The sequence below is a fragment of the Neolamprologus brichardi genome, chromosome 3, assembly GCF_056152115.1.
Source record: "Neolamprologus brichardi isolate AB-2024 chromosome 3, ASM5615211v1, whole genome shotgun sequence".
Lineage (NCBI taxonomy): Eukaryota > Metazoa > Chordata > Actinopteri > Cichliformes > Cichlidae > Neolamprologus > Neolamprologus brichardi.
The window spans coordinates 56,223,686-56,244,262 of record NC_142106.1 but is presented as its reverse complement, the minus strand read 5'-3'; the positions used below and the strand labels follow the sequence as shown (position 1 = coordinate 56,244,262).

Genomic DNA, 20,577 nt, shown 5'->3' with positions numbered 1-20,577 from the left:
CAAACGTGTCTGAGCAGAGTTACAATCACAGACTTGTTCCTGCGTCAGAGACTTCAGGACCTCGGCTCTGGCGTCAGTGTGCGAGTCGTGTGCAGGGCTGCTGTACCTCCTGCACCATGCGTCCTCGTCCACTGCAGTCTTGCAGGTTGGCCAGCAGCTTGTCGAGTGTCAGGCTGACACGGACATGTCGACTCCTCTGTCCGCTGCTGCAGAAGGCAGACAGCACTAGACCCAGACCCAGTATACAGCCAGTGCTGAGGAAAGAAGGCGAGAACATGGAAGAGCACATTTAATATGCTAACCCCTGTTTCACTGTTGAATATTAACTCCTAACATGCTTCCAGATGTGTCTGTTGAAAAAGAGTAAATGTGCCAAACGAGCTCTTTTATTGAGCAGCAGAAATGCAGCCTTGGTAACGGCTGAATCTTCCAGCTTCCTACCAACCATGTGATGTCAGTTTGCTCTCTGCAAACACGAGAGGACGTACTTGTATTCCAGGTTGGGGTTGAAAGAGGAACTTTCCAGAGCATCCAGAGGGCCGAAGAGGAGATCAGCATCCTTCTGAGCAGACTCATCACTGACAGAGGACACAGGCAGTCAGTAAGCGTTACGCTGTTGGTTCACATCAGAATCTCCTCCTGCAGACTCTGTACCTGAGGCGCTGGTGCAGCAGGGTGGACAGCACCATGCCGAGACCGAGCCCGGAGTGGAACTGGACGGCCTGGGAGTCGTCTGCGGTGGGGGAGCCCGGGAGGCCGGCCCGCAGTGCCGACAGGATGTGGGTCAGACCGTCCCGCTGCCGCACCACGAGCACGGAGACGAGCAGCGACAGGGCGAGGCTCGCACAGGAGCGCGCTATGGTGCTCGCTGTGTTCTCACCCGAGTAGGAGCGCTGAGGAGGCAGCACAGGGTGAAAGTAATCAATGCAAGAAAGCAACTTTATATTCACAACAACTGTGCAGCCAACAGCAACATGTGTTAGAGAGCAAAGACTCGCTGAGCTGTGAGAACCACGTTTACTGGAATATTGATGCTAATACACTCCAGCTGGTTTACGTGTCGATGCAGCGATGTTTCAGGCTTGTTTTGCTTCTTTTTGTGAGAAAGTCATCAAAATAAAGTTGTTTTTGCTTCACTGCATGCTCGGGATAAAGTGCAGCTTCAAACATCTCTGAAGCCATGGGGATGCATTAGTGCCGCTAGCACGTCTGCACGTCTGGAAAGGCACCGAGTGCTGAAAGTGTTAGCACAGGTGCTAAAGACAGTCAGCGGCTCCCCTCACTCACACTGATGAACACTTTCAGAGCTCAGAGTGATAAAAGCTGCTCCACACTAACAAATCCAACAGTGTTAATCTGACACACACGCTGGTGTTGCAGCTACAGCAGCCACATCAGCGTCTCTGAACCACAGCAGCCAGCAGGCTGCAGTTAACAGACGGACAATCACACGGAGCTCGTGTTTATTTACAATAACATGTGGTTTATGGGGCAGGTGAATCACTGCATGTTTACTTTTGAGGGTCAGTAAAGTGTTCATAGTGTGAGGCTCAGAAACAGCTGATTCTGTTTCATCACGTCACTGTCACGACTCTTAAAGAACTCGAATCATCTGCCAATCACGGTTTCTTATGTAAAAGCTGATGAAACTCACGTGTAGAAACCAGGGGAAAACTCGTCCTTTGGACTTGAAGCTGCTGCTGCTGATGCTGAGCAGGGTGTCCAGCACCATGGTCAACCAGCTTCCTGTGGCCACGAACTCTGGTCCAGCCTATCGAGTCCAACAGCACTGAGCTCAGCATCTCTATGATGATGAAATAGCAAACACAGTGTGTAACAGGACCCTGCGGCGTCTCACCCCCAGGCTGCCGTCACCATCAGTGGGCAGGTTGCTCTCATACTTCGCCAGAACAGCGGCGAGGCCGCTCAGAGCCAAGATGGCGTTTCCCTGAACAACAGGACTGTCCCTGAAACGACCCACAGAAAGTCACAGCGCTCACATCAGGTTACTCTGCTCACCAAACGTTTCCTATGAAACAGAGCGAGCAGGGGACTCACTTTGTAGCAGCTTTGATGACATCTGCCAGCTGATCTCTGGCCCTGTGTCAGAAAAATAATAACAACACATTAAAAAGAGGAAGAACGTGATGAAGATGGTGACCAGTGTCTGTTAAAGCAGTGATGCACATCAGCACTTTAGTCTATTTACAACCGTAATACAAAAACATCAGGATGGCGTCTCACATGTAAATGAAACAGGATGATTTACAGATTAAATGTAATCACATGTTTAAACTGAGAAAAACTAACATTTTAGGGGAAACTAAGTCTGGAGAACGTAAGTTTGATGGTGTAGCGCTGAGACAGACGCCGTAGCATCTTTGTAACAGTCTGTAAATGTCTTCGACTGGACTTTGGGACAGGAATGTCCTCCTGTTCTTGTCCGAGGAGCTAAAATCCTGGATCAAAGTCCTGGGTCTTCTTTGGTGGATTGTTTGCTTCCCTCCATGCTTTCTAAATAAGTCTCCGCTCCAATTCATCCCACAGATGTTCTGCTGGGTCAAAGTCAGGACTCTTTGTAGGCCAGTCAGGTTCTTCCTGTGCACACGTTCATGTTGGGAGCAGGAAATCCTCCCAAATGTCTTGGTATTTGGAAGTATTAAGAATTCCTCTCAGCAGAACTAAGTAGCTGAGCCCAACCTCTAAAAACAGCCCCACTATCATCCCTCCACCACCAAAGTCAGACGAGTATCAGTCTCCTGATAACTGCTGAACCAGACTCCTCCATCGGACTGCGAGACGCAGAAGCGTGAACACGACAGCGTCCAGGAACTTCCTGAGCTCCTGACAGCGAGCCACAGACTTTATACACCTGTGACTGACAGGCCTGAAAACCATGATTCACTTTCTTCATGGTCAGGAGGGAGAGCAGGTCGTCTACTGGTCAGGAGGTTGCTGGTTCAGAACCAGTTATTTTGGCTACATAGTGCAGGTGTTACCACAAAGTGTTGATGTAAAGTTTGGTCCACACAGCAGGGAAACACACACACTACAGTCATTACAGTAAGATTAGAGACCTTGTACAAAAGCACTACCATTTATATACACACAGTCTACACATATACAAGCAAGTATGAGTGTGGTTCTCACCACAGCCAGGCACAGTGATGCTTGTACTGCAGCTCCTGTGGATCCTCTTTGCCTTGTTTCTGGAGCATCTCTAACTCAGCACGTCGACCCTGCCAACAGAAACCAAACCCTGAGAGGCCTTTACTGTAAGATCAGAGGCCTTTACTGTAAGATCAGAGGCCTTTACTGTAAGATCAGAGGCCTTTACTGTAAGATCAGAGGCCTCTGAGGCCTTTACTGTAAGGTCAGAGGCCTCTGAGGCCTTTACTGTAAGATCAGAGGCCTTTACTGTAAGATCAGAGGCCTTTACTGTACGATCAGAGGCCTCTGAGGCCTTTACTGTAAGATCAGAGGCCTCTGAGGCTTTTACTGTAAGATCAGAGGCCTCTGAGGCCTTTACTGTAAGATCAGAGACCTTTACTGTAAGATCAGAGGTCTCTGAGACCTTTACTGTAAGATCAGAGGCCTTTACTGTAAGATCAGAGGCCTTTACTGTAAGATCTGAGGTCTCTGAGGCCTTTACTGTAAGATCAGAGACCTTTACTGTAAGATCAGAGGTCTCTGAGACCTTTACTGTAAGATCAGAGGCCTCTGAGGCCTTTACTGTAAGATCAGAGGCCTCTGAGGCCTGTGGAGGACAGACTGGCTGACATTTGTGTTGTGTAGGTTCCAGTTAGGCTGCACATCACCCAGTATGTCTTACTGTGTCCTGGTGCCACATGGAAAGGGCAGAACTACCAGCTGGTGAAGTCACGCTTCACGATGTGCATTTTAGTCGCTGAATTCTTCGTCCACACCATTTATTTCTATGAAGCACTCAGTGCTGCTTCTGTAACACCTGCACAAACCTCCATAACGGCGTAGAAAGCTCGGCTCATGAAGCCCCTCCAGGCCTGTGGCAGGAGGAGGGCACGGTGCCACTCAGAGGGCTGGATGTTGACCTGTGCACCAAAACACAGAAGAAGGAAACAGTTCCTCTTTCAAGCTCTGCGTGCACGACAAAGAACAAGAGAGAAAGCAATGGAAGAAGACAACACGTACTTCATGAACGAGGGCTGTCAGCGTCTGCTGGTAACTGCGGCTGACGAGGAAGCGGCTGATGGGTCTCCCAGCACGATCGGTCTGCACAGACAGACTGTACGACAGAAGCAGCCCAGCTGCACCACAGACAGAGAGGCTGAGTTATAATGGTGCTTCCAACAGTGACGTGTTGGTACAGACACACTGTTTGAAATCTCCACCATGTCCTGGCTTTATGAGAACCAAACAGATTAAATCTGCAGAATATCTTCATCTTCCAAACCTCTCCTCAGAAAGACGTCCCTTCCTGTAGCTCCACATATTCTCTCTTCCTCACCAATTTAAGAAACACAACTTTGATATGCTGACTGACAGATTTTACAGAGTTTAAAGGCAAAGCAGCAACATGTTCATAGTGACGTTCAACGACACCACACAGTCGATATCACTGACACCAACTAAATGAGAGGTGTCACTGGGTCACCTGCCAGTCCTGGCTTCAGCCCAGGCTGCTTGTTTTTCTCGTAGGTCTTGAGCATGAACGACGGGATCCCTGCCACCGTTTTACCCTGGTCTGAGCGGAGGTTACCCCCCCTCAGGGCTGAGAAGTAGATTCCCCGCGGCATCTGACTCATCTCCTGCCTCACCAGTGACGTCAAGAAGAGCTCGAAGGCTGGAAACATAAAAGAAACACCATCAATGCATCATCAGCATTACTCAGTATCACACGCAGATGTGACAGATCCACGATCTCTCCAGCAGGAAACACACCAAACACCTGATGTCTGTTTCTGTGCAGCTCAAACAGCTCAAACAGCTGTGATGTTGATGGTTATGAACAGTTGTGCTAAACAAAAATGTTGTAACATCATGCAGCGTACATGTGTTCCTAAAGTATCTTAGCGGTCCCAGGACTGCACTCTCCTGGAAGCTGCTTTCAGGGTTACAGCCTCTAACGCTCCTACTGCCACTAAGACCACTTTGTTCTTGTTCTCCAGTCGCTGCTACTCTGGAAGTTGAAGCACCCCCGACCCTTACTCCTACTACCGGCTCGACGGGGCTTCTAGTCCACATGTGGCGCGGGTGTTTCTATACACTACAGCTTCCTGGTTGTGCTTTGAGTTTATGCTATCCCAGCTTGCATCTTACATCCTGCTACTACGTGGTGGAAAATGTCCGTAGCACCTTTGCACAGTCTGCAGCCGTGGTAGACTCCCTCCTACCACAGCTCACCTCTAAGCATCTGGATCTTTCTACCATTCATCGGGCTTCTCAGCATCTGTTTCAGCATCTGCACGGATTTGGCTCTGACTGATCTTCATCCTGCTGGCCTCACCAGGTGGATCTCACTGACTCCTCCCATACAGCTTGATGTCATCTACAGGATGACATTTGATGACATCACCTCTTAGTGATGAGCTGGCTTTGGGGATTGAAGCCTTTGCAGACAGAAGCTGGGACACTGCACACTCCAGTACTGTCTCCCACAGTTCCTGATGAATGTTATCAGTGCACTGAAGCACAGTAACAAGCAGGTCAGTGTGCATGAATGGGGCACAGAGTCAGGTTGGTCTGCCTAGTCTTAAGTGCTCTTGTACTGTCAGAATGACACGATAGCAGCCCTACGAACCAGCAGCTGAGCTTTTGTGTTGTTTCTAATGCTTTTCAGAGTTTTGCTCATGTACTGGCTCATGTGCCTCCACAGCTTCAGTAGCTCCTGTGTCGTGGAGAGGCGAGTTATCGGGCCGTGGTTTGATGGCCAGGACGGTTCAGTCCTGTGTTCGTGCCTTTAGCATTCCCCATATCTACAGACCGCTGATCACTGAACGCTTCTTAAACAGTAGACGTGGATTATGTCGGGTCCCGCTGTTGTCCCAGACTCATTGTCTCGAGAGTAGATCCTGGATGGATCTCTAGAAGCAGTTTATTCTGTCGGGACGACAGGATACGACCTGCTGGTTTGTTGGCTGCTCCAGTTTACCTGGAAGAACAGACGAGGTGGTGAGAGTCATCAGCTTCACATAAGATGAGCCTGGGACAGAGAGATCCTTCTCATCTTCCTCCTTTTCTTTACTCTGTTCATCTTCTTCGTTTTCAGGGAGCTTTGCAGGTGGTCGGGCCTTCCAATCAGAGAGAAGAGAAGAGCTGACACACGGCGGCGTATAGGGACGTTTCTGAACACGCTAAAATAACTGAAACATCAGCTTCCTCATTAACTAGTGCCTCATAGTTACACCTGACTAACGTCTGAGGACAATTAATAAAGAAACATTGCAAAATGATCTGGCTAATATGTTAGAAACTGTTCTGATGTTGTTATGAGAGTGGAGCAGGACTCTTAACTGCCTCAGGAAGGTGGTTGATGGTGTGATCTGTTTCAGGAAAGGCTGCCAAAGCCCTGTAGCCACAGCTGGCCACCTCTGGATCCTGTTACAACACAAAGGTGCAGACACATGTTTCTGTTTCCTACAAGAGGATGAAACTTATGTGACATCACAGCATATTTGTGCATGTAGGAGTCATCATGTCAGCTGTGTGTGGATACAGTATATACAGACCTCGCTCAGAGCATAAGTCCAGAGAATGCTGACCACCTCTTCTTTTAATTTCTAATGACAAAAATAAGAAGTCATTTTAATGCACACACACACACACACACACACACTCACACACACACACACACACACACTCACACACACAGACACACACACACACAGACACACACACACACACACCCACACACACACACACACACACACACACAGACAAACACACACACACACACACACACACACACACACACACACACACACACACACAGACGAACACACACACACACACACACACACACACACACACACACACAGACACACACACACACACACAGACACACACACACACACACACACACACACACACACACACACACACTAGAATCAACAGAGTTTTCCAACCTTTTCTTATGTTTTCTGCAGACTTTCTTTCAGCCAAATCGCTGCACTGACCTAAAGCACGATCTGCACGACATTTCCTTTAAACACAGTGAAGGTGGACGCCGCTCTTAATGAAACCCAGAATTAGCTTTCATGTATATGAAAGTTGCTGCTGTGCTCTGGATCTTTGGCATTTTGCATGAAGCGATTTTCTCTAAGCTTCAGTTCACACAGCAGAGAAGTTTGTGTCTGACTCAGTGACTGCAAGGTGCTGCACAGGTCCTGTGGCTGCAACCCAAAAGCATCCCTATCAGGCGTCCTGTGCTAATACGCCATGTTTGGTTTTGGCCTTTGGTCTTGTGTTTGTTTAGATGCCACTTTGCAAACCTAAGCTGTACTGCCATATCATTGTTAGAGAGGAGGAGAGCTTTCCAACAAGCAGCACTGCATGGTCTAGGATTCATCTGCTGGGACGGCCTCTGCTGCTGTGTTGAATCCTCCAGAGCAACAAATTACCAAAACGTCTGTTTTTAAAAAGAGGCTCACACTCGCTGATCCATTTATTAGTTACTGTGAAGTCCGAGCAGAGCAGGACTCTGAGGACTGGACCCTCACACGTCTGTACTTTGTGCTTCTACACAACTTTACATTGATGTGCTAACTTTAGCTACCAAACACAGTGACGTAGAGATGTGACTCTACAGTGAGGTGATACAAACAGCTGGTGAGAGTCCTGTTTACAGACAGAACCACAGAGAAAAACAGAACCTGGTGGAGTTCCTGTGTCACTCTGTTAGCTCCTCAACACAGAGGAACATGAACGTTACGACGCACCTCGTACTGCTCTGATTTAACTGTGAGCTGAGGCACCAGAGCCAAAAGCTCAGCGATGGCTTGAACCACCTCTGGCTGTGAGTGACAGCTGAGCTCAGGCCAAACAGTTCTCCATGCTGAGATAATATCCACCACCTGAGAAAGAAACATTTCTTTTAAGACCAGAACTTTGGAAAAGATTCAAAAGTTATGATGCAGAAAAAAGATGATTCCTGAATTTAAAGAGACAAATGGAGACAGACGAGGTACCTCTGCTCGACACAGCTCCTGTAGTCCCTGCAGGACGAGAGCAGCCGGGGTTGCCAGGTCTGGTCTGTTGCACTGTTTTAAAGTGAGTGAAATGGCAGCCACCATGTCCCCTGCATGCTGGTAAGGCCTGGTTAACACACACATCAGCGTGGACAAAGTGGAAAATGTGTTTCTTCTCATTTTGTTACCATTTTTATTAAAAAGCGTTAAAAGTGCCAGGACACGTGTAAGTAAGTAAATGCCAAACACAGCTTCTTATCATTGCAAACTCTTCTGGCTGCAAATGTTTCACAATAAAAGCAAACGTAAGCATTTGTGAAAACAAGAAACAGCTCAATGATTTGCTAAATTTGTGCTGTAGCATCCATCCAGAGGGTTTCCCAGGTTTTCACTAATGCTAACAAAGCTGCATGTACATGTTAGCAGGTGTAACAGGCCCCGGGACGATGAGCAGTGTGCACCAGCTGGTTAGAACAAAGGAAATAATCAAATAAAATCATCGTTTGATTTCATCAACACACATAAAGGCCAGTTCACAAACACTGACAAGCATTAGCTCACAGCTAACATGTAAAGGACGTGTGCAGGAGCCTGGATGCAGTTTGTGGAGTTTATATGATCAACATAGTTTTTGGGTTGAAGGTTAAAACTATAAAGTTATGGCTCACTTGCTTAGAGTTGTATTATATGGGAAGCAATGCTTACAGACTGACATAATAATAGTTTGATTTCTTTTGCTTCAAATGTATGCTTTTATTTTGATAGTCTGGCAGAGACAGGAAGTTAGCTGCCTCTCAGTCTCTCTGTTTGAACTGAACTTTGTAAGACTTTGATCCTTCTGGATTCAGTCACGTGTAGCTGCTCTGAAAGATTTAAAACTGGACTCCTGCTGATTTTTGGAGAAACAGGGACTCAGTGGAGCGTCGAGCTGAGGCTTCATTCACTGCAAAGCTACAAAGTGCATTCATTTATCTTAACAAGCAAAGTTGATGTGACTGAAAAAACAAAGATTTTTCTGAACTTTTATCAGCTTGTTGAGCAGAAACATCTGTGAAGAGTCCAGTCAGTGATTATTACTCATCAGAAGGGAAGATGAAGAGTCCTGGTGTTGGAAGCTCACACTGTCTGCACTGTGCATGCAAAGTCCACTGAATGAATGAACCAGTGAATGCAGGAAGTGCCCACTGTTTCTGTAAGTATGGGAGGACCCACCTCTCTCTGCAGATGTCCCTGACACAGGCGGCCCTGGCCAGGATCTGCTCCCACTGGGCGTCCCTCCCCAGCACCACCCTGCTGTCCTGCTGGCTCATTAGACGCTGCAGCTCTGGGTAGACCCGGTCCTTACAGACATGACCAAAGCAGCACACAATCAAAGACAAACAGAAGCTTTGAACACGTGAATATGACATTTATAGTAATGCGTTATTACTGCAAACCTGTTTCTTCCACAGAGCGGTCATGAGGCGCAGTCCCACTGCTCTCAGCTTGGGGGAGCCGGCCAGCATGTGCAGACTGTGCAGCACGATCGGGAAGCAAAGCTGGAATATTACAGCACATATGATCAGAGCCAAGTTTACAAGAGAAACACACGGTTACAGCTGAAGAAGGCAGATGTTAGACGATGACTGCTGGTTTGGAGAGTCCAGCTCACTGATAGAGTGCTTTATACTACAGAGCACTGCATCTATCCCACACAGAGGCTGCTGTGGTCCAATCCCAGCTCCTACCAACTGGGTACAAGAAACACTGTCCGTGTTCATCTCAGTTATTCACTGTTATTGGTGGATTGTGCTCACATGCTGGTATTTGGGACACGCGGGTCACTGGTTTTTAAACTCTAGAAGCCTCCTGGATGAAGAAAAGCTCCTCAGACTACATGACCTGGATGACCCCACAGATAAAAGCTCATCTGTGTGTATGATGGACTAAAACACACTGTGAGCGCTCAGATGAAGTAGAAAGGTGCTGCTGATGTTCCAGCCCCGTCTCCAGACGCTCACAGTCAGTACAGGTTCTTCTTAGTCGTGCTGCGTACCTTATGAGTGCCGAGGTTTGGCAGGCTTGTGAGAACAGCGTGAGCCAGGACGGGACTCTTTTCTTTGGTCAGTTTGAACAAAAGAAGCAGCACGAGGGGCGGGACCTGCAGAGGGAAACGCCCACATCAGCAAACACACCAACCAAACATTAGGGGTACAATGAAACAATGAGGGGTAAACTTCACACTTCATCTGCAGCTAGTGACTCCAACACAAGTCCAGAGGGAAGTCTGTCCCCTTAGAGCACTCCCTAACCTCTCCCTTTATACGGCAGCAGATTAGCAGCAATCACACAGCAGTGACAGCTTTTATCTTCCTGCTGATCTGAACCATTTCAAAGTCATGTGTTGGTGCCAAAACACCAGGTTATCAACATGTGTTTACTGCTCTTAGAAAGACAAACACGAGCTAGCTGCCTTACATACAACATATCTACATGTCAGAGGGAACAACATGCATTACTTTATATTCAGGCCACAGATTTAAGAGAACCAGTTGTGTGGGTTATCTACCTGGCAGGGGTCGGCAGCAGCGACAGCCTGGCTTGCTTTCAAAGCCAGCTGGCAGATGTTTTCCTGACCCATGATGATGAGATAAGTCACAATCAGGACAAGAGAGGAGGACAGGCGCTGGCTGGACGACAGGGCGGAGCTGACCGCCAACAGCCAATCGGTCGCTGCTGCTGGATTGTTGGCCACTTTGCGCAGTACCGACAAAGACACGCTGAGCTCACTATACCAGGAACTCAGAGACAGAGGCAGTGATGGGGCCGGCTGAGGGAGACAGATTCATGAAAAACAAATGAGAAAGAACAAAGAGCAAAGCTACAGATGCACCGTGAATGTTAATGAAGTGTAATTTAAGGATCAAGCAAAGCATCCCAGAGGAACAACACTCCAGAGACTGGATGCTGACCCTGAAGAAGAGGCAGTAAAGACAGCCCTGTTGCTATGACACTGAGAGGGAAACAGTATTTTTGGATGGATGTCGTCTGTGCTCTAATGCTCTGTCCACTCACCACCTAACACCTACCTGCACTATTGTAACAGTGTTTGAACTACGTGGCTACACCTCAAAGAAAGACTCCAAAAACTGAATGTGAGAAACAGGCCTGAGGTTACCTGCTAGGCTACCTGCTAGGTTACCTGTTGGGCTACCTGTTGGGTTACCTGCTAGGCTACCTGTTGGGCTACTTGTTGGGTTACCTGTTGGGTTACCTGCTGGGCTACCTGCTAGGCTACCTGCTGGGCTACCTGTTGGGTTACTTGCTGGGCTACCTGCTAGGCTACCTGCTGGGTTACCTGTTGGGTTACCTCCTGGGTTACCTGTTGGGTTAGCTCCTGGGTTACCTGTTGGGCTACCTGTTGGGCTACCTGTTGGGTTACCTGCTGGGCTACCTGCTAGGCTACCTGCTGGGTTACCTGTTGGGTTACCTCCTGGGTTACCTGTTGGGCTACCTGCTAGGCTACCTGCTGGGTTACCTGTTGGGTTACCTGTTGGGCTACCTGTTGGGCTACTTGTTGGGTTACCTGTTGGGCTACCTGCTAGGCTACCTGCTAGGCTACCTTTTGGGCTACCTGTTGGGCTACTTGTTGGGTTACCTGTTGGGCTACCTGCTAGGCTACCTGCTAGGCTACCTTTTGGGCTACCTGTTGGGTTATCTGCTGGGTTACCTGCTAGGCTACCTGTTGGGCTACCTGTTGGGTTACCTCCTGGGTTACCTGCTGGGTTACCTGCTAGGCTACCTGTTGGGCTACCTGCTAGGCTACCTGCTCTGTTACCTGCTGGGTTACCTGCTGGGCTACCTGCTGGGCTAACTGCTGGGTTACCTGCTGGGTTACCTGCTAGGCTACCTGTTGGGCTACCTGTTGGGTTACCTCCTGGGTTACCTGCTAGGCTACCTGTTGGGCTACCTGCTAGGTTACCTGCTCTGTTACCTGCTGGGCTAACTGCTGGGCTACCTGCTGGGCTAACTGCTGGGTTACCTGCTGGGTTACCTGCTAGGCTAACTGCTGGGTTACCTGCTGGGTTACCTGCTAGGCTACCTGCTAGGCTAACTGCTGGGTTACCTGCTGGGTTACCTGCTAGGCTACCTGCTGGGTTACCTGCTAGGCTAACTGCTGGGTTACCTGCTGGGTTACTTGCTAGGCTACCTGCTAGGCTAACTGCTGGGTTACCTGCTAGGCTACCTGCTAGGCTACCTGCTGCGTTACCTGCTGGGTTACCTGTTGGGCTAACTGCTGGGTTACCTGCTAGGCTACCTGCTAGGCTACCTGCTGGGTTACCTGCTAGGCTACCTGCTGGGTTACCTGCTAGGCTAACTGCTGGGTTACCTGCTGGGTTACTTGCTAGGCTACCTGCTAGGCTAACTGCTGGGTTACCTGCTAGGCTACCTGCTAGGCTACCTGCTGCGTTACCTGCTGGGTTACCTGTTGGGCTAACTGCTGGGTTACCTGCTAGGCTACCTGCTAGGCTACCTGCTAGGCTACCTGCTAGGCTACCTGTTGGGTTACCTGTTGGGCTAACTGCTGGGTTACCTGCTAGGCTACCTGCTAGACTACCTGCTGGGCTACCTGCTAGGCTACCTGCTGGGCTACCTGCTGGGGTTTATCTGCGGGCCTGCTAACTCTGTGCAGCAGGCTGTGAGCCAGCCTGTGGTTGGTGCTGTGTGTGTTCTGGTCAGACAGCGGCTCAGTGAGACCCAAGCAGGACAGGAGCTGCAACACGGGGAGAATCAGGACCGGACTCAACCAGGGCGACGCCTCCGCTTCTTCAGGGACCAAACTCAGTGCTGTGTTAAGAGAAAGAATATCTCACGTAGGACACAAAGCTCTGTGAGGTTCCAACCATGACCTGCACACACAACCTAGTTTTGTTCCCACTAATTCTTTCACTGCTTCAAAGTCTCTTAAAGGAAGCTAAAGCCAGCAGAGCTTTGTCCAAAATAATCACTTTACCAAGTCTGAGAAGGCTGGTCAGCTGATCTGAAGGGGCTTCCAACAAGAGCAAGGCCACGCCCATCATCAGCTCATCCAACAGCAACTCCTGCAGAAAACAAACAGCGATGCCAACAGGTCAATACAGGCCGCAGAGGCCCGAGGGCTCACACATTACAGCACTGACAAGGTTACAATGGGGGACATTTGACCCACATGTGTAAACCTCTATAGGCCAGAAGGCATCTTGTTCCATGTACTGACATCACCAGCAGACTGACAGCTAATAAATAAGTCAGCATGTTTGGTTTTGTAGGCGTGGACAGGATCGATGGTCAGGCTTCCTCTCAGAGAGGCTCCAACTGCAGGATGTGAATGATGTTAATAAGGTGAAACGTGTAAACAGAATCGGTCCCAGCATGGAGACAGTGTGTGAAGAAGACTCTGTATTTACATGAACCAATCACCACTGCAGAGCAGTTCATTTAATCCCCACGTAAGAAGATCTGTGTAACCGTCACTACAGCTGTTTCTGTGATGAAGTTTCAGTCAGCTTTAATCAGCTGTTTGGATGAGATGCAGCGCAGAGACCAACAAGTGCTCAGCATCACTGGGAACAAACCACTTCAGGTGACCCATCATGGAGCTCATCCAGAGGATCAGAGCAGCGATCAAAGCAAAGGGTGACGAATCTAAAACATGTGCTGAGTTACTTCCTTCCACACGTGTTCATAGTTCTGATGGCTTCAGTGAGATTTAGTCTAAAGTAATTTTTCACACTAATTCTGGTCACACAGCGTCTCCAACACTGCTTTCTTTAATGTGACTGTAGCCTGAGGGTGCACAGCCTGACTCCATCACACAAGTGAGTGTAAACAAACCTGATGACAGCCATGACGTTACGTCACGTTAACCAGCACAGCAGCGCGGCTTCTTTATCTTTGCTGGTGTCTGATTGTCTACAAACAGCGATCACCTGACAGGCTGGAACAAGCTGCTGCATTAAGCCGATTATTGGTCTGCAGTCTCCGTTGAACTCGAGGCATCGCCGACACGCACACAGCAGCTGCAGAGCCAGCGCCGCTTTCTCTGGTTTCCACTGGTCTCCAGAGGTCCCAGTTAGATCTTGGAGCAGAGCGCCCACAAACGCACACAGCTCCAGGACTGCCTCCACGCTGTCCACCTGCAGGACAGAGAGGAGAGGCTGACATAGCTCCATCCTGCTCTCTGTATTAGTTACTTCCTGTCAATCTGAGCGTATGCAAATAAGAGAGACACATTTAAATGAACGATGGTGTAACATACAGAGTGGAAACATGTTGACGTGTCTTTGTACAGTTACCTAACATAACTTCAGTGTGTTACCTGCATGTGTGGAACCAGCTGACAAAGACAGAGCAGCAGCCTGTCAGACACTGGGGACAGCGTTTCCTGCTCCTTGTTCTGGGGGGCGGACCTGGATCCTCCCTGAATGGGCAGCATCACCCTAAGAAGACTCTGTCGAAGGAGCGCGTGCTCGGGTTGCCTGTGAGGTTGGCAGTATAGGTACCGAAGGAAGGGGGCCAGCATGGTGATATAAGCCTCTTTATCTCTGTAACGTACACACAGACTGGAGTCATAAGAATCTCTGAGAATAGATCATCTCATAATGTCCAGTTGTCTTCAAAGTAGTGTACAACATAACAGCTACGATAGGAACCAGTAAGACTTACCTGTCAACAGCTTTCTGGATAAAGTCATCGATCTCGAACAGCAGAGCCGGCCAGCAGTCCACTCTGTTCTCCAGGGCTGTGACGTACGGGTGAGGGCTGCTCCTGCAATGGACGGGTCAGTGTCCCAGCTCTGATTCAAGTTATGCTCCCAACAAACCACTGAGTCAGTCTATTACAACGAAGACAAACTAAGAAGGCCTCAATCCACACAAGACCTGTTGCCTTCCTTCTCTCACCCCAACCAATCACAGCAGATGGCCCCGCCCCTCCCTGAGCCTGCCAGAGGTTTCTTCCTGTTAAAAGGGAGTTTTTCCTTCCCACTGTCGCCAAAGTGCTGCTCATAGGGGGTCATATGATTGTTGGGTTTTTCTCTGTGTTATTATAGGATATACTGTACAATATAAAGCACCTTGAGGCGACTGTTGTTGTGATTTGTTGCTGTATGAATAAAACTGAATTACAAGTGAGTGTCAAGGAGCAGCAGGTTGAAACGCTGGAGTTGGAGTTGCTAGATGGGGTACCCACCTCACCCAGCAACTCTAAAAATTACTCTAAACAACTGTTAGTCACATGTGAACAAATGACTATCGGCACCTGTTCCCACCATGACGGCACAGGGAAGCAACCGTCTTGTCCACCAGGGAAAACTTCTAAATGCTGCCATCAAATCAGGGAGATACAAACGTACCCATTCCCTGTCTGCCACCTCTCACTCTTTACATGTGTCAGTATTTTTCTACCTCATGCACCAGTTTGGGATTCTCATGCTCCAAGAGCCAGTTTATAGCTGGGACTGAAGCACCAGGGCCTTTGACTGCCACCAGACAGAGCACCGGACCCCTACGGCACTTCAAGTGGGTGGTGGACCAGTGCTGCTTCTTTGGACTAGCAGTAAGCTACAAGCTATATGTAGCTTGATAGATTACACAAGACAATATGTTTGAACATCTCTAGATATTAGACATGAGATACTTACCTGATAGAATACGGACAGGTGAAGTGTCCATCGCTCTGGTCAGCCTGCATCTCCAACAATCGCCGAATGACTTTTATCAACCCTTGAGTGTGTCTGTTGGACATCAGAGTCAGAATAACTGAAAAAACTAACAGTGTGAGCGTTTTCATTGCTTCAAATGTTTTCAAATAGTTACATTATGCTGCACAACTAGGTTAGCGTCCAGATTAGAGAGCATCCAGCTCTGAACTGTGGAACAGTGACCTTTAACATTTTCATGTTTCCAGTTTGAACTTTCAAAGCTATTTTCTTTACTTCACATGAGCCCTGATGGAGAGCAATGACATCGTGGATTTATCCTCAGCACAGACTAAGCTGTGACCTCCATGTGTCTAACTCAGTTTGTAGACTGTCAGTCGGGTTCCTGCACTGGAAGCATTGACTCCATGTTACACACTGGTAGCTGGAAAAGAAGGAGACTGGACTTGATTAAGTTTTAAAGATGTTTCACTTCTTATACAAGGTGGAGAGACCCACATATTTAAACCCTACAGGGCGTTTCCCTCCTTGGAGATGGTCATCGAGCTATTTGTCATGTGCGTCATCACATGAGTATAAACAAAAGCGTAGGTCATTGTCAACACCAAGGGTTAAGGGTTGAACCACTATGAGACCTTTCTGCGACCCATCATGTGACCTTTGAGGTCACCTGAGGCGAGGTGTGAGTGGGCCTTTAAAGGGATTTAAAGACTGAATTTGTAGGTGACGATGGCCAGTAACAGTGGACATACACGGCCTTCTTCATCCCTCTTCTCAGTTCACAGTGTTAGCATTCTCATGCTAAAGAGAGCCTTCTTTGTCCTGCTGATACACAACCTCGTCCTGCTGAGGTCTATCTTTCATGTTGTGCCTTTGTGCAGCGGCTGTAACGCTGCATGGATGCAGGTTACAGAGCCTCTATCAGACTCATTGACAAACAGCTGAGCTGAGCTTTCTGAGGCAGGATCGTGGCGTCCAATAACTGCGCGTTGCATACCTTGCAGAAGGCAGGAGGTTGAGGACACCATTGAGGATGTAGTCCAGGTCTGCATGGCCCTGGTCCACCAATAACACCAAGGTGTCACAGCACGCTGAACACACCACAGCACAGTCACTGCAGCACTGCTGCCACAAAGCTTCCAGTGCTGGGCCCTGAACAACAACAGTGATGCAGTCAGTGTTTCAGAAGTTTAACAAAACGATCTGTGCCATTTCCACACATGCACTGAAGCCCTGAATGAAAACGGACAAAGACAGAGGTGCACGTGAGAATGCAATCTGTCCCACTCAGTTCAGCCACTCGGGTCAGCACTGATTCAATCCCAACAAGGTTTGATTCAATTTGGACTCAGACAGTCAGAAATATTATAACTATGATCGTTTATCAGTGCATATCCATATTTTATATCTGTGTATAAAAACAAAGCTGACACTGTGAGATCAGAGGTGTCAGCCTCACAGCAGATGTGTCAAAGTCACTGAGGATAAAACACAGGACCACATGAAGCAGATGTTCCTGCTCTTTTATACTTCATGTAACTAAAGAAATGATCATATGTGACTCTTACAGGAACTCACCTGAGCACAGGACCAGGTGATTTGCCCATTTGACCCTTTTTCCTTTAAGACAGCTGCAACAAGACTTCTCACCGTCTACAACACAAGAAAATCACACTTCTGTACCATTATTCACAATAACAAAGAGAGGAAGAGAAACCAACACTACAGAGTGAATGAATGAATGAATGAATGAGTGAATGAATGAATGAATGAATGAATGGATGAATGAGTGAATGAATGAATGAATGAATGAATGAATGAATGGATGAGTGGATGGATGGATGAATGAATGAGTGAATGAATGAATGAATGAATGAGTGAATGGATGGATGAATGAATGAGTGAATGAATGAATGAATGAGTGAATGGATGGATGAATGAATGAGTGAATGAATGAATGAATGAATGAATGAATGAATGGATGAATGAATGAGTGAATGAGTGAGTGAGTGAGTGAGTGAGTGGATGGGTGGGTGGGTGGGTGAGTGAGTGGATGGGTGAGTGAGTGAGTGAGTGAGTGAGTGAGTGAGTGAATGAATGAATGAATGAATGAGTGAGTGAGTGAGTGGGTGAGTGAGTGAATGAATGAATGAGTGAGTGAGTGAGTGGATGGGTGGGTGGGTGGGTGAGTGGGTGAGTGAGTGAGTGAATGAATGAATGGATGGGTGGGTGGGTGAGTGAGTGAATGAATGAATGAATGAATGAATGAACGAACGGACGGACGGACAGACGGACGGACGGACGGACGAACGAACGAACGAACGAGTGAATGAATGAATGAATGAATGAATGAATGAATGAACGAGTGAATGAATGAATGAATGAATGAATGAATGAACGATTGAATGAGTGAATGAATGAATGAATGAGTGAATGAATGAATGAATGAATGAATGAGTGAATGAATGAATGAATGAATGAATGTGCCTACAGGGACCTGAGTCTGTGTGTGTTCAGTAAAACCTGCCTCTCCTCTACATAAACATATTAAACACACGAGTGTGAGTGACTCAGAAACCCTCGTGGTTGCCAACAAACATACAAAGTAACTCTGTGTCTTGGATCTTGTTACACTGTAAACTCACCTCATGTCTCTTTAAAATCCTCCAACAGCTGCACACATGTATCAGTGCACCTTACAGTCATGTTACTCTATCAAATAGTTACGTTACTCTTTACTCTGTCTTATCAGGAGACTTTTTTATGAGTATTGCTGAATTCCTGTTAATGGTAGAGATTTTCTGCCTGTGTGAGCTGCTACTTAGTTGACCTCTATCATTAACAAATCACTCGTACCTGTGGAATCAGACAAGGGAAGGATCATTGGTATCATTTGGATGGGAGGAGTCACAGAGCAGAGTCCGCCTCTTACCTGGGCTTGTATGACGGGGCAGGGGAACTCGAGCCGCGTCTTTAAACTCTCCATCATGTCACTGGATCATACCTGTGAACATCCAGAATCTCCATTAGAACAAGAGAAGGAGGTTTGATCAAAGTAAAGACAGCTCTCCTGTTAAACTACAGATGATCACATATCAGGGAAATCAGACTTTAGCTCAGGGATGTGACATCGAACCCCTGACTGATCCAAACAGGTTATTCTTCCTCTCAAACAAACATTCCCAAATGTTTGTCCCAAACAAAGGAAACCAAGATTACCCTTCAGCCATCCACCCACTAACTAAACAACACTTTAGGTTTTCTTACATATTTTAATATGAATTTATGCTTCTTGATGTTATGCAAACTGAATATTTTGCACAAATAGAAATTCTCTTTGAGTTGGACTGAATGAATTTCACTAACCTGATAATAATATTGATAATAATAACAATTATTTATTACATATACTAAACAATAAGGGGATGAGCAGCATCAGTAAACACATATTGCTTTTGAATAGGGGAGAGCGGGGTAAGTTGTCACACGGGTAAGTTGTCACACTGTTCATAACTCCAACACTAGAGGCTCTATCTCAAAAATGAAATAGCCACTTTGTGTGACTTCTTCTTCTATAGTCAACCTCCTGTTCACATGTGGTCAAGACTGCTCTAATGTGAGGTGAGCACATCTTTTTTATTTTTTTGACCTAAAAGGAAAAATAAATCACTTTAAATTTTCTTCAGTACAACTTTGTTAGGTATAGATGTTACAAATTATTATTTTACACAAAATAGAGGAGACATTAACGTGTCTTTTGATACTTTAGCTGATGTGCTATGTTGAGCTAACCCTGACATTTAGCCAAAATTAGCATAAATGTCATTTTGGGGCAAGTTGTCTCATTAACTTTGGGGCAAGTCGTCACATGTGACAACTTGCCCCAGTACAAATAAATGCTCCAAAAAATTGTGATATTGTAATTCATTTGTATTTGTAATAAGGTTTTTGAAGAAAGGAAGGAGAGGCAGGAATTAAGGAAGGAAGGAAGAAAGTAAGATGGTTCGAAGTTATCAACGAAAGACAGAGCGTGGCAGAACACCACCTGACATTATGTTAAAGGCAGTCAGGCAGGTAAAGATGCAGAACAAATCAATCAGAAGTAGAGCAAAGGATTTTGACATAAATTACCGTACTCTAACTCGGTATTGTCAAAAGATTACCAGAGAAGAAATTGAAAGTCAGACAGCCATGCCAACAACAATGGTTGGTTATACAACGCCAAGGAAGATTTTTTCCCCTGATTTGGAAAAGCAGCTTGTTGAGTATATTACTAGGTCAGCTGACATTTATTTTGGTCTGTCACCAAGTGAGGTCAGAAAGCTTGCCTACCAGTTTGCTGTGGCACACGAACTGAAGTTTGTGCCTTTGTGGGCAGAAAAAGAAAAGGCCAGCAAAGAGTGGTTTACAGGCTTTTTAAAGCGGCATACAACATTGTCACTGAGAAAGCCAGAAGCAACTAGCCTTGCCAGGGCAAGTAGCTTCAACAGAGAGAATGTCAATGCTTTCTTTGACAACTTAGAGAAAGTGTTATGAAAATATGAGTTTGGACCAGAAGACATTTGGAATGTTGATGAAACTGGGGTCACCACTGTACATAAACCAGACAAAGTGTTGGCCAGACGTGGATTCAAACAAGTAGGGTCATTGACCTCTGCTGAAAGGGGAACCCTTGTCACACTGGCCTGTGCTGTCTCAGCCATAGGGAATAGTTTACCTCCATACTTTATTTTC

General features: G+C 47.1%; 1 pseudogene across 1 annotated transcript in view; it reads right to left on the bottom strand.

The window, feature by feature from the left end:
- LOC148105924 (focadhesin-like) overlaps positions 1-20,577 on the bottom strand; it is a 35,793-nt pseudogene that overhangs the window by 9,668 nt on the left and 5,548 nt on the right. Inside the window, exons 2-29 of the transcript XR_015718608.1 lie at positions 18,776-18,847; positions 17,422-17,496; positions 16,841-16,995; positions 15,826-15,918; positions 14,850-14,951; positions 14,503-14,728; positions 14,114-14,320; positions 13,159-13,246; positions 12,799-12,992; positions 10,714-10,974; positions 10,201-10,305; positions 9,602-9,703; positions 9,378-9,505; positions 8,166-8,292; positions 7,917-8,051; positions 6,708-6,758; positions 6,493-6,576; positions 6,131-6,269; positions 4,634-4,822; positions 4,171-4,286; positions 3,978-4,070; positions 3,151-3,239; positions 2,059-2,100; positions 1,859-1,967; positions 1,655-1,771; positions 655-893; positions 489-578; positions 107-254 (exon numbers count right to left, since the gene is read on the bottom strand). The product of XR_015718608.1 is annotated as a focadhesin-like (transcript). The remainder of the gene's footprint in view (positions 1-106; positions 255-488; positions 579-654; positions 894-1,654; positions 1,772-1,858; positions 1,968-2,058; positions 2,101-3,150; positions 3,240-3,977; positions 4,071-4,170; positions 4,287-4,633; positions 4,823-6,130; positions 6,270-6,492; positions 6,577-6,707; positions 6,759-7,916; positions 8,052-8,165; positions 8,293-9,377; positions 9,506-9,601; positions 9,704-10,200; positions 10,306-10,713; positions 10,975-12,798; positions 12,993-13,158; positions 13,247-14,113; positions 14,321-14,502; positions 14,729-14,849; positions 14,952-15,825; positions 15,919-16,840; positions 16,996-17,421; positions 17,497-18,775; positions 18,848-20,577) is intronic.